This window comes from Bombus fervidus, chromosome 12 (assembly GCF_041682495.2).
Source record: "Bombus fervidus isolate BK054 chromosome 12, iyBomFerv1, whole genome shotgun sequence".
In the NCBI taxonomy this organism is placed as follows: Eukaryota; Metazoa; Arthropoda; class Insecta; order Hymenoptera; family Apidae; genus Bombus; species Bombus fervidus.
In genome coordinates this window covers 8,965,784-8,980,873 of record NC_091528.1, presented here as the reverse complement: position 1 = coordinate 8,980,873, position 15,090 = coordinate 8,965,784, and the positions used below count along the sequence as shown (strand labels likewise).

The following is a 15,090-nucleotide window of genomic DNA, read 5'->3' as shown; positions in this document are numbered from 1 at the left end:
GATGTTTCACGATTCACCGATTGGTGGTAGTACGTTCCGTTGAAATTGTGGCTTCCTTGTTCGACCTACATGCGGCTTCTTAGCACGAGCCCCCCATAAACGTAACAGGATCCCATACGGGTGTTCCTCGGTCCGTTTCTTGCGTGGCTACGTTCCCACACTTTCTGCCCCATTGAAACGTACCAGAAGAATTCACCCCTATACATACCACGAGGGTGGCAGCTAGAAAACTCGGAACCCATAGAAATTAAAAGCACCCTCCCTTCGGGAAGTCTTTCAGTGGAAGCGTGCAATGCACGAGCTGGACACGAAATTCAATGAACGAACCGTTTCCGCGTTTTCTAAACTTGACCCCGATACAACGAAAATTCCGTCCCTTCTTTTTTCTGTCTCTCTTTTCAGGGGTTGAAGGCTTCGTGTTACGAATAAAAGAAGAAAGTATTAACAGAAGCGAGAATAAAATACGTTTGAACCCCGTTCGCGAGTATCAAAACACGTAATGACTTCGTACAAGACGCGATAATTAGTCAAAATTGTCAAAGAAAAAATTAATCCTTCGAAATGTAATCAAAGAATCATGAAAAATTCTTCAACGTCGACACTACGGAATATTATTTCTAATATAGCGAAGAACTGTTACAAAAATAAGAATTCTCTCCGAGGAAATTCGAAATTGAAGTCTCGTTGATGACTCCATTTGCCTCAAGTTTAGTTACGACTGAAAACGAATATTTCACTGTAAATAACCGATCGTTGGATCGGAAAACGTATTCACATTCATAGCTTCATTTTTTATCGGATTAATGCCACTCGTTCTTGATACGCAAGACTCCACGATGTTACAACGAATCTATCGATGAAGATGTTTCGTGTGACTCTACTAGGCGAAACGAAACGGTATTTCTTTCCTGTATCTTGACTGGAAGAACTCGTGGCAATGCTAGTTAATCATTTTTGTGGTAACGGAATGTGGTTCTAACAGATATCTAAAATATTCCGACGAACATAATTTATCTACGAAGATTGGAAATCGAAAATAAGCAATATTATAAATCATTGCGTTTTTATTCGAAAGTTTTCTTCTCGCTAAAATGTCAAAATATTAGTAAAACAGCTTAGAATAATTATCTTCTATTGCACGAAAAAAGATCATATTTCGTGTATAACGATAAGAGATTATACATTTCACTTTTATGATTATATATTTATGTAAAATACGTAAAATGTATAGCACGTGTATATACGTAAAATATCTCTACCTACGTCCTGTTTTTTAAATGAAATTCGCAAAACTATGAATTGTCGTAAATACCCGCAATGGTAATGAAAGTTCGAATAATCAAAGTTTTTTTTTATTATGTAATCTATACTTTACAATTTGTCCAACTGGACATTTGGCAAATTTTTTCAACTTAATTGCTAAATAACACGTAAATGGCTACCCCTAGCGGGGTACCATCTTTGAATTTGATTATCTTATTTCTCTGGTTTTTTTATTATGTAATTTGTACTTGACAATTTGTCCAGCTGGACATTTGGTAAATTTCTCTAACTTAATTGCTAAATAACACGTGAATGGCTAATCCCAGCGGGGTACCATCTTCGAGTTTGACTATTTTATTTCTCTGGCTTTTTTTAATTATGTAATTTGTACTTTACAATTTGTCCAGCTGGACATTTGGTAAATTTCTCTAACTTAATTGCTAAATAACAGGTAAATGGCTACCCCCAGCGGGGTACCATCTTTGAGTTTGATTATCTTATTTCTCTGGTTTTTTTTTTTTTATTATGTAATTTGTACTTTACAATTTGTCCAGCTGGACATTTGGTAAATGTTTTCAACTTAATTGCTAAATAACACGTAAGTGGCTACCCCCAGCGGGGTACCATCTTTGAATTTGATTATCTTATTTCTCTGGTTTTTTTTATTATGTAATTTGTACTTTACAATTTGTCCAGCTGGACATTTGGTAATTTTTTTCAACTTAATTGCTAAATAACACGTAAATGGCTACCCCCAGCGGGGTACCATCTTTGAATTTGATTATCTTATTTCTCTGATTTTTTTTATTATGTAATTTGTACTTTACAATTTGTCCAGCTGCACATTTGGCAAATTTTGTCAACTTAATTGCTAAATAACACGTAAATGGCTAATCCCAGCGGGGTACCATCTTCGAGTTTGACTATTTTATTTCTCTGGTTTTTTTTATTATGTAATTTGTACTTTACAATTTGTCCAGCTGAACATTTGGTAAATTTATCTAACTTAATTGCTAAATAACACGTGAATGGCTAATCCCAGCGGGATACCGAATAATCAAAGTTGTACCGTATTTCTGAAAAGCCGATCGCACGATTATTTTAGAGGCTTGAAAGAAGAATTTCCACACGTTCAGCGGAAACTCGTATTCGTTAATCGTATCCTTTTGTAACAGGATCACGGTGAATACGGACGGAAGCAGTTGAACGACCGTAAAACGCACATTTCCCTACCCGTTAATCAGCCTGAAAACAGTAATATAGACAGGGAACCGGTGTCAAAGAGGGGCATTCGCCACGTATAAGTGCTTCGAAAGCATCCTAATTAGGCAATGAAAGGACGCTTTGTGATCCTCGAAAGGGACTATCTAAAAGGCGCCGATAACACATGCGTCAGAGTTTCGAGGCGAGACGAAGCGACCGGAGTTTCTTCCTTCCGAACGTTTCACACGAGGCGAACGAAGAATTATGAATGTATCTTTGTGCCGAGCCGCTCGTGAAATCACGTCTAAGCCACCATGTGGAGCACGTCGTGCGCTATCACGACAAAAGACAGACTATTAATAACGTCGTTGTACCGAGAAGCTGACGTATAATCGTCCTTTTATGCAACTTTCCACCGTATTATCCTTTTCAACCTACGAATACTTTGAAAAATCCTTCTCATTATTACGTAGAAATAACCGTTTACGAATTTCTATTGCAAATTGTCGTTAGACCGCGGATTCTTTTCTCAAATTTATGTAATATTTAACACTTCCAGTTTCGTATCACTGTCGGTGTCAAGCAGATAGATTTACAAAAATTGAGTAATCGAGAGACAAACGTTTCACCGAAACGTTTAGAAACTAGAAACATATAACTATTTTAATTCTTCGAATATTACTTCACTTAACGAGTATAAGAAGAGATTTTTAATTAATAACGCGATGGAAATCCGATAGATGACAAATGAAAAATCTATGAAAAATTTGTTTGTCCATAATTCGCTACCGAGGAAACATTCCACCGAGTAAATCGATCTTTATCGATCAGAACTCATCGAAGACTACAGTATTGCGGTACCAGACACGAGTGAGTACGCTGATACACTGATAATGAATGTGTCGCGACAGTGTTCGGTGAGGCCAACAAGCGGAACACGTCGCATACCGCAAAGCAAGTTCTCGATTGCACGAAGAATAATTATTCCTGGTGTAAACGAAGTAATTAATCATACGTACCACGTGATTCTGTAATCGGTCACACGTAAACTCCGATCATGAGATTCTGATGACAGACTATACATCATACTCTGCTATTTACGAAGTTATACTTGGGCAAAATCCTGGCAATTTTGATTAATATTCGTAATATATTTTAATTAGGATCGTCGACACTTTAAAGTCTACTCTATGTCTACTCGAATTATTATTCGTCATTTAAATATACTCGTATCTAAATTGAACCGAATGTTTTATGTCTCCTATTTTTATTTGGACTAGGTTTAAATGGATTTGATATTTTATATTACATAAATTATAACAAAACAGTGTAGATAATTTGCAATTGGAACGCTTAAAGGCTATACCGATCAATTCTATAAATTGAGGAACAGAGAACAAATGATATTTGAGAATCGAGAATTGGAAAATAGCGAAAAGCGATAGTGAAAAAAATGATTAAAAATGTTATTCAAGTATCGTACGTATCCATCGACAAATAGATCGATCTTTCTATCAAATACAAATATGTTCGTATGTTTTTTCAAACTACTTTTTACAAAAATCGTCGTAAACTAGTTTCGAACTCTGCTTCTGTATTACGCGTATGTTTAACAAGCTGCTAATCAGTTTTAATACATAATTAAATCTGCTTGTACTTATTTCGTCGAACGAGATTACATAAGCAGATAATTATAATTACAAGCTACTTTCATGACAAACTTCCTTCCATTTCCAAATTAAGCAGATTTCATGAGTTAAAAAGTGTAAAATCCAGGTCAAGGTTGAGCTGCATTCGAAATTGAAACATTCGAGAAATACGTACGGAAGAGTAGCGGACGTTTTAATAAACTACAACCAAGATAAGAAACTTTCTTTTACTTTGCACGACATCGATCAATTATTTCCTACACAGTTAGGTAAAAGGTAATTAATGCGTATACCGGATAAGAGATCTGCTACAGGTGCAAGTTCTGACCGGATGCGACCAAACGAATGTGAAATCGACGAAAACAAACGCGCACGATTTAAAAAACAATGTATTGGGTCGGCAACTAAGTGATTGCGGATTTTGTCATTACCATCTAATGACAAAATCCGCAATCACTTAGTTGCCAACCCAATATAAAACTCGGAAAATCACGTAGGGATAAATAATCGTTTGCCATTACAAATTCCGCAATTTCTAAATTTACCGAGAAATAAAGTTTTAAGAAGCGAATCAACGAAAGACACGTTATTCTACTTTGCGAATCTTGTCACTCTTCGGCATTAATCGCATGCTTAATTACTAATTATTTATTCGTATCTCGGTCGCCTCTCCAGTTTTATTCTGCCTACGTTCTTTATCACAACAAACGATATTTTCCTCTCATTATGCTCAATTACCTGGCCATAAATGAATTTTGTAAGTAATTAGCAATAATTAATCCCATTCGTTTAAACATGGGCATGAAAAATATGATTACAACTTTCACGAAAATAATGTGCACCGTTTCGTCTTCAATATTCACGCGGCAACTGCGATGTTTATTATTCGAAATAAATTACCGAAACAAAAGACGTATATTTTCAGCCGGCCTAATTAGTCCAAATTTACGATAACTTGGTACATCGTTTTATTTTTAAAAATCGAGGTTGGCCACTCCTTAGACGAAAGAAGAAATAACAGAAACGTAATCGGGAAGAAAATTTATTGGCTCTTTATAATAATTTAGTTAGACGTCTCCTTATATGTGCTACCATCTCTGTCTCCTCCTCTAACCAAAGATGCCTCTTCGTAATGTCATATTATTTTCTAATCAACTACGTAAAATACTAATAATAATTCCTGAGTATCGTCTTGAAAATGTAAAAACTCCTGTTACAAAACGTTATAACAGACCGATAGGAATACGAGACGCGCAAATAGAAAAAGTGGTCTTGAAGAGAATCAACTTTATCGAAACGTGAGAACATCCTTAGAAATCAGCATTAGTATGGAAGCGAAATATGGTTAATCCAGCCATTACTTCTCTTCCATTATTGCGCGTGCCAATCAAATCTGATTGGTCTCAAACTATTACAAAACGAATAACCTGTTGATAGAAATAAAAGGAGCAAGAAATGAAGAGAAAGAAAAATTCAACTGGCCTGAGAACGAACTATGTTCCCGCCCGAAGGAAGTAGAAATCGCACGTGTAACAAGTACGCGAATGTGAAAGCGGAATGGCGAGCAGAAAAGGATCGAATCGGAGCATCTTAACAATTTATACGTCTCGTACGAATCAGACGCTTATGGCAGGATTGTGCCGTGTAGAATGGAGCGAGCGGCACGGCCGTTGATAAGAATCGTAAGTAGAGTATACAGAGCTGCGTGGTGGCTTTAATTTCGGTAGAAAATTGGCCGAGTTATCCGAGCAACATCGATAAGATACGCGTTCGTTTCATTCAATTATCGCCTCCGCTTCGATAATCGGGCACTTTCTTCCTGTCAGGTGGCAGCCAGTTTATAAATCCCCTTAGAGAGGTTTTTCCTCGCAGACGGAACTGGATTTCGAAAATACGAAACGAGGATTCGATCTTCGATCGGCGCGCGTTTTCTTTCTCGCACCGGAAATCGGTTGTTTACGATTCTGTCCCCCATCCTCTCCGTATCTCCTCGTTTAAACGCGAATCGGTGTTTCCACGAAAATTAATTAAAGAACTCGCGGCGAAGCGAAAATTCCATTTAACCCTGACACGCTTGTGATCGAGGCCGATGCTGTGAAGGAGTCGTTAATGCCCTTAATCGCTGCCATTAATTAAAGGATTACGCGAATAAAACTGGTGGAAAGCTTGTTGAAAGCATTTTTCGACCTCTTTATTGCCTTATTTTATCGTTATCGAACGGTTAACCAGCCGATAGAATGGAGATACGATTTTGCGTAAACGTTCTGATGAAATTGTTTTGTTAACGGCAACTGTTTGCTAACGGTAGTTTGTACCTAATTGTCTTCTGTTATATTGCATCTCGCGTGTTTAGTGTTTTCCAATCGATGCGTGTAGTAGTGTAACACGTGTGATCCTTTTCTTAAAGGATCTACGAAAAGTTCAGAAAAACTAGGCTATAATTTACAAAGTGTATAAATCATGTTGGGTCGAATTAAATTGTCACGTTCGTAGCTGTAAATGAAACGTACATATTTCCGGATAGATATCGGATTATGAAGTTTTTTAAATAAGATACCAAATAGAATACAGTATCTCGTTTGTACAAGTTTACTTTTTTTCTTTTTTCGTTCCACGAACTCTTCCATTTTCAATTTTCTTATTTTTCAGAAACAATTCTAATAAATTATAGATAACGGATACTATCTGTTGAGGGAAAGTCTACTAACTATGGTAAACATGATGATATCTCGTATTTTTCATAACTTTCATAGTATTTGGAAAGCATCAATCGTAATGTGAAATTCAATTGTATGACTCAGATTATTTATTTGCTATTTCCAAACGATATTTTCGAACGATAAATAGTGTGTAAAAACGAACCATACGCATGTATAAAAGATATAAAACGTGCAGTTTTCAGATTCTCATGCATGCAAGGAAAGAAATGTTTAACAAACCAGAATTTCCCTCTAAAAGGATCAAATACACATATGTCGAAATGTAATACAATTTAGTTAGTCTGCGGATTTTTACGCAAATCTATACTTTTACGAGCACAACCGAATAATTAAAATTTCAATAGAGATTTGTTTTACCAATTAAAAATTATAAAGAGTATTCTATGCATTTTTACACCTTTAAATTTCATATAAATTGCGTAAGCATCCGCAGTCCAGTGACTATAAAAGCAGAACATATCGTAGGATTTAGAACGCACTTGGAGAAAATTGAATAGAATTGTAGATTATGCCGAGTGATACGTAAACGGGATTGATAAATAATTCTAATAATAGACGATGCGTTTGAATATGATTCAACGACCTCACACGCAATCGTAATACGTCGTGTTCATGGAATATACACGCGGACAGCAATTGCATATAGAATTAATGTTTATCATCACGCGAGTAATTTTCTACCAATTTATACGAACATTACAGACGGCAGAAACAACTTTATCGTTCGGAAGAATAAATACACGCGTTAACCTCTCGTGAGCTCGTCGACACAAAAATTATCGAGCACGAGACGTTATGTCGTAAAGGAAAATCGAAATGACCTAACGAGCTTAATTAACTGACAAATCAACTCAACTTTAGGCAAATTACTTACAAGCCAGGACAGTACGAACGATTTCCAATGAACTTAAATTCAACTCTCGTTTCTCGAGTCCGTTCAGCTACTGGCATCAACCCAGAAACGTGACACACACGCAGCATCATAATTGTTGGCCATTCATGTCGTACAAGGTGATTTCATGCAAACGAAAACCCGATGAACATGCTAGAATTGGAAAACACGGACTGTTTCAGAATCGTATTTCGATACAAAATGTAATTACTTGAGGAAGAAAGTGTGTTAACAAATATTTACTATATTACTAGACATATTCAAGCAATCAATCTCAAGTTTTGTTTTTACATACGTGCATATTCACGTAAACAAACAGATGAAATTTGTACGTTTTATTATACGAAATATAATTTAGAAGTTTACGTAAAATTGTTTTATTTCGATATTAGAATCGATTATTTAAAAACCTCGTACTGTATTTAAATAACTTGTACTATTTTATGCTATGAATAACAAGCTTGTGCTAATTTACGATGTTACATGTATATTAATGAAACGATTAATTCTATTAATAAATATTATTACGATGAAAACTGTACGTGTTGTTACCGTCGCTACAATAAACGATATTACAAACAAATTTGTTTAATCAGTGTTTACCAATTAACATTCGTTACAGCCGAATTTAAAATTATTAGAAGAAAGATCGAACGACTGTCTTCCTTCTTCTAAAACCGAGCCTTTTTCCATCGTCTTGTTAAATATGCTATTGTAAGTCTCAAAAGTTCAGTTCGTGCACACGTGCACAAATAACATATGTTATTTACGACTGTTATTGCTCTCTCTGCTTGTTTTACATTCGTAACAGCTATCAATAAATTATATACAGACATTTAACGAGCCGACAATTATGTATCTGCCGAGTCTTCTCACGCGAAAAGTTGTACGTTACTTTCTCAGATGCGCATTAATACCAACACACTGATGCGGTACCAAATTAGGAAAGCAAACCCGATAAACGCAACGTGGTTCAAAATGATAATTACGAAGGAACTGTTGCTCTCAAAGAAATGCAACATACTTTTAGGGAGTAAAAGTTTTATCGAGTGTAATCGTCTAGAAATCAAACATAGCGCGTAAGTCTAAACTCAAAAGTTATTCTCGTAATTGCCATTGTAATTATCATCTTTATACTAAACCCTTCTCCTCCGCTAAACTGAAGCTTATATTTCATAAAACTCCGTATGAAAGTCTCTCGTGAATACTGGAGGAACATCGATTACCAGAAAGGGAAGATAGTAATGTTGAAATGGTTACCACTTCTAAGAAAATTCTACATCTGGTCCTTTTTGTTTTCTCCAACACTGAAACCATCGACAGCGTATAGACAAAAGACTGGGACGAAGGCAGACCATAAACAATAGACAGGCGACGATGGCTTCAGGGCTTTCGGTCACAGGGTAACACTGCTAGCGTGCGGATCTGCACCAGCTCAAATTATATTGCTTCTTGTGTTTACACTTCTGTATGAAAATATATTTTCGACCTTACAATTTATCCACGCGTTCCTTTGTTCATACATCTAATAACCACAACACGAACGATATTCTCTTTTATACCACGAATCAACTTGCCTCTGTACTTCTGGTGGTTGAATTATTTCATGTGTTTTTGGTAGAAAACAATTTGCTCGGAAGTCGTCTTACTATTAGATTGTCCGGAAAGTTTCTTTCGTTTCATAAGATGATAATGGATGAACGACAATTTCTGTTTTATACTATTTTATTGACTTACACTAGAGAGCACAATATATGCATTGCTGTATATCGCGTCTCCTACAAATACTATAATGTTTTACGCGAACTGTTGAAGTGGTCACCACTTCTAAGAAAACTCTACATATGGTCTTTTTAGTTTTCTCAAGCACCGAAGCCATCGACAGCGTATAGACAAAAGACTGGGACGAAGGCAGACCATAAACAATAGACAGGCGACGATGGCTTCAGGGCTTTCGGTCATAGGGTAACACTGCTAGCGTGCGGATCTGGACCGACTCAAATTATATTTCTTCTGTATTAAAATATATTTTCAACCTTACAATTTATCCACGCGTTCCTTTGTTCACACATCTAATAACCTCAACAAGTAAAATTGTCGTTGAAGCATAGCTGAGATCTGTACGTCGCAGTTCTACGTCTGAATCCCTCGACAATCGAAACGGAACAGACAGAATTGTTATAATCCTATAAAATCCACGATCTGGCTATGACAATAGCATTGGCACTATACCAAAATAGCGATAACATCGATGCGTACGATATGAAACGGGCAGAAAATAAAAGAATCGAGCGGCTCTCGCAGAAAATATTTCACGAGACGAGATTTCTTGTAGAAAAATCCGAAAGACAAAGGAGCAGCGCGAAGAAGAGTCGGAAAAGAGAGAGAGAGAGAGAGATCGTGTTTCGATATTCCCGCGAGTCTGACTCACCTCGTGCCAGCACGTGTTCTACCTGCCCGCCTTCGGAGGACCTCTTGGTTCTCCATATCCTCCTCCCCCCAGCCCTTCACACACGTGCTCGCGCGTGCGCGCACTATACACCGCCATACACTAAATGGACCGCCATAACCACTTATACTCGTCTCTCCCTCGTATTTACGAGTACAGAGAAACTCGCATCACGTAACCCTCCGTCTCTTTCGTCCTTCGTCCCTTTCATTTTCTCTCCAAGATCGTGTCATCTTTACTTCCCACATTTCACTTATTTATTATCTACTTGTTATGTATTTCGTTTACCTGGCATGCTCATTAACGCGCCAAGTTCACGGATCTCAGAAGTTACAGCGCATTGAAGTTGAAAGTTGGCATCAACATCTCACTTATTGACTACAACATAGTGAGGTGTTATAAAGTCGACCCGACCCAACAATAACGACTCGAATAACGCTACCTTATGCTATTTGGCATCGTAAAATATTAGAATCATAAACTCTAAGAATGCTGTTGGACAACTGTTGTGACAATGCCGAAGATCGGGCTATTACCAAGAAACGAGCAACAAAATTTATTGACCGAACTAACGGAGATTTTAACGGTGCTGTTCCGTTCATTTTAGGTCCGATTGTATATTTTCCTAACGTTAAAACCTACCTTAAATCAATGCCAAATGTGAGCAAAGTACTATGCATGGCTAACAGCTATTTCTCAAATAAACTTTACGTTAAATGTCTCTCCGAAGAGAAGTAAATCTTTCACGTTCGCCAAAACGAGAACGAAGTGCAAATATAAAAATTCGAGAATCACGGCAGAATTGACCGTGCAATCTTCGTCCCTGTCCCCTCTTTACCACCCCTTTCCTCTTCTCTTTCTTCTTCTTCCGTCAACCGGAGGAACTCTCCCTCGTGGTAATCCTGTTTCTCTCTGACCCTGTTTTTCTTCGTCCCTCTCTCCAGCTTCCCCTTTCCTCCCTCGTATACTGCGCTGTCCTTCGAGCTGCTCGTTCCTACACGAGGTTCGTCCTCGTCTATCTCATCGGTATTCGAGAGGTTCTCTCGGAGCTCGTGGGAAAATGAGGCAGGTGGTAGTTAGATCTCTGAGTCCAGAAACGAGAGATGTGCCTCTCCGCCCGGCAGCGCCATTCATTCGTACGCGTACGTTGTACGTGTGTACACTGTACACGCGCATGTGTACACATCTACAGACGCATACAGCTGGGGACAAAGATAAGTGGACAGGTAGTGGAAATAGTTGTATCAACGAGCTTTCGTTAAATACGACTTGTTTGTACGAAAATGAAAGTATATTAATTTCAATTAGCGCGAAGAAATTTCGTCAGCGCTCTAACGAGACACGGCTATCGTGATTGCATCGATGAAATTTGAAACGTATCTGAAAATATACATAGACGTTACAAGATACTTATCGCAAGCATACACTTCGCAAGGATCACCGAAACATCCGAGTCTTGTAACTTCCATATACGTTTTTTAATTATGACTCGTTTTTATCCCATTTCTATTAGGTCGTCCGAAAAGTATCTTTCTTTCGCAAACGTGTTTTTTACAACAGTGCACCTTCGCACAAACGCGAAACCAAGTGTGTGAAACGTCGGCGTGTTTATCTCGACAGAACAAAATCGTACGTAATTCGACAAAATAATATGAAGCAACAAATGTCGCGCATCTATCACTCCCATCACCAAAACCCATTAGTTACCCAATTACTTGACACGACGGATCAGATCCGCAGACTAAAAAGACAATACCCCTTAGATCGAAGCATTAGATTCAACTAGAATCAAACATACTATAAACTCTTATAATCCAAGTTACAGTACCACGACAAAATAATTTTGTTAGAATTTAATCTTGAAGTTAAGATTAATAATCTGTGGACGACACAATGTTTATGTTGAAATAATATTCAGTGATGTTTCTTAAACAGAACTACAGAACCAAATGTACATAAGCGAGTGATATAATTAACAACGTATGGAAGAATTGTTGATTGTTGACTTAGGTAATGACCCATGATCCCTTAAATACTTTGAACCCCATTCTCTATACAGTAATGAGTATCACCTGTATAAGTGTCCTGTTCAAATGCCTGTGTGGGTGTCTATGTAAGGGTATTGTGCCTATGCGTGAAGTATCGTTGTATTCCAACAAATTTACTTACAATTCTCGATGAGAAAAAGTCTACCAAATAAAAAAAAGAAAAAAAAATCTATCGTTCCCTTATAAAACGAAAGAATCTTTTCGGACAAGCTAGTACTTCGTTATGAACTAATTCTCCGGTACCTGTGCACTTATTTTTCTTCCCGACTGTATCGGGTTAGCAATTAAACGATTGTGGATTTTATCAATATCATTTAATGACAAAATGCGCAATCATTTAGTTGCCAACCCAATATATCAGCGTATATCACAAATGTATAGGGGACGTTTGAACAGGCAGAAATAATGTTGTAAGAAGCGAACCCTATCGATGAGAGGACGGTACATATTTTTGTGAGCCAGTAGCAATTAACCGGTGCTCCTTAACGAGAGCTTCCGGCTCGATTAACAAGAAATCATGAGAGTTTCGGCGACGCCTTTTTAAGTGGCTGTCGCGCTTGTCGCTTCGTTAATAAGTCGACAAAGTACTGTCTCGTGATACCAAGCGGAGGAAGGGCTGTAGGGGGATGCATACGTGTAACTGGAAACCTGAGAAATTGGGTTCCGTTCGATGAGTCAGACCGTATTTACGGTTAATCAATTTCAGATGCGAGGGACTCTTAATTACCGTATTTATTCGCAGTTATAATCGCAGCTACGTAACGCTTAAATATTCCAAACGTTGTTGCGAGGAATTAAATTCTCGATATAACCACGTCTTTATCGAGAGAGTTGTTGCGATCGAATACTAAATTGTCAACGAAGAAAATTGTGCAATAACGAAAGGAAATTTCATCTAATTAGCTATTTTTAACTTTATCGATGATTTATTCAGCTGGCGAAAGGATATGTTTTTAATCGGAGCGTATACGTTCACATCTAACGTTCCTTCTTGGTGTCAGCTTTTAAAAGTCCGATAAAATTGTCAGGATAATTCGCTAAACGAGACGAATTTCAAATTTTGTTCGACGAGTTTGTTACCAATTTCACATGGCGGTTTAGATTTAATTTTAAGCTGGGAAGATGAATTTTAAGAAGAGAAAGATTACAAGCAACGTGCTCGCTAGAAAACAATAAATTTCAAACAATTATCATTGATAATGAAACGATGGCGAATATCTTAATAAGAAATTCAGCGGTGAGATTTCATCTTTCGCAAGTTGTGTAAAATTATGATTCTTATTTTCCTCCGCTTCTTTCGTTTTTAAACCAAGTGGACATGTTTGTACATTGATCTTGATTGAAAAATGCGTTATTGTCACTATGGAAGAAATTATACGTAAGGAATTTATAATGGCTGCGGTTGGACTACATTCGGAACACGGTCTGCAAGCAATCGAAGTCACGAGAGAACGATAAATGCCGTCGCAAATTACGAAGAAATTAAATGGACGAAACGCACATGTAACGCAGCGTGAAACGCGACATGTGCATACGAATTTCGTTCGGTCATCGTCGACGACTTCCTTAAAGGGTCTCTCGTCTCAATTTCGAAAGAAATTATGAGAACCGTGAGTCAGCTCTGCTGGAATTTCAGGATAAGGAACGGCCGCGTCTATCAAATATACCTGCGGACATATCCGGCGTAGGTGGTCCTCGCTTATATTTCTGAAAGCTGCGTCACGGTCAACGTTAAACGGCAAAATCCATCCTAATCTCCTTGCCACGTCGAATAACCAAAAAGGATCCCTCAGATTTTCTGTCCTGATTCTACCTTTTTAATGGCTACGTAGCTACGTATTCAGAATTTTTTTACACGAGAGATCTTGCTATACGAAACACGTAGCGGTAATAGCACAAACTGAAGGATATATCCCACTGACGCACAGGGTGCGTCCGTATAAACGGTTACTAGACGCAATTGTTGCGATTTGGGTTTCAAAGAACGAGTCAGAAAGCGACTAAAAATTGCTATTATCCAAATTAAAGATATCTTCTATGAAAGAGATATATAAAGTACGAGTCAAAGGATACGCAATCTCGAACGTGAATAAGCTCTTGACAATTTAAACTGGCAACAATTTCGACTAATTTTGCAAGTCTTGCTTATCTGTATTCGACGCTATCATAGAACTGGATTACTCTATGCCTCTTTAATAAAATAGAAATAATAAATAACTGTTGTAAAACTTATCTCCGCAATAAAATTAATACTTCTCTTAGATTTTCAATACCGAATAGATTATATATTAAACGAGCAAAATTGTAAAGTACTTAACAGTGATACATTAGTGTTCCCGAAATAATAAACGTAAAATGAAAGATTCAGATTTATAGATTTATAGCGTTAAACGGTCATTCGCAGGTAGAAAGTAGCCGAGAAGCGATTTCCTTGGAGTAATTTAGACTGGTCGGAAAGGAACGAAACTGCCTGGAGATCGTTTCCTTTTATTCCTACACTACCAGCAATTTATACTGGTCATTGTTTGCCCGTGGGTGGAAGGACGAAAGACGAAGATGAGAGAAGGCCTTTAATTTCCAGTGTCTCAGACCCGTGCTCGACACAATGCGCCCTGTTCCTTTTCAGCTTCGGTGTCCTCCCTCTTGAGCGCAGACCGACGGCTGCGTGCTATACGCGTGGGAAAACCCAGCACGTGCGCGATCTTCAGCATAAGACCCCACAATGGACGCCTTTGGGGTCCTATCGGAGCCACTTCGTGCCCCTTCTTTCAAGACGTTAGCTGCTAGCAGTTCTCTCCCTCTATCGATTTTAACTCCTAACGTGACACCAGCTCGTTTGCAATGCCCATCGAAATGTTCCACTTTA

General features: G+C 37.8%; 1 protein-coding gene across 6 annotated transcripts in view; it reads right to left on the bottom strand.

Annotated features, from left to right (window-relative positions):
- Positions 1–15,090, bottom strand: part of LOC139993281 (tubulin monoglutamylase TTLL4) — a 263,202-nt gene that overhangs the window by 235,903 nt on the left and 12,209 nt on the right. For 2 of the 6 annotated variants that reach the window (XM_072014856.1, XM_072014857.1), the window contains exon 3: positions 7,710–7,880. The exons of the other annotated variants lie outside the window; for them this stretch is intronic. The gene's annotated coding sequence lies outside the window, so the exon portion shown is untranslated. The remainder of the gene's footprint in view (positions 1–7,709; positions 7,881–15,090) is intronic. 6 annotated transcript variants of the gene reach the window in all.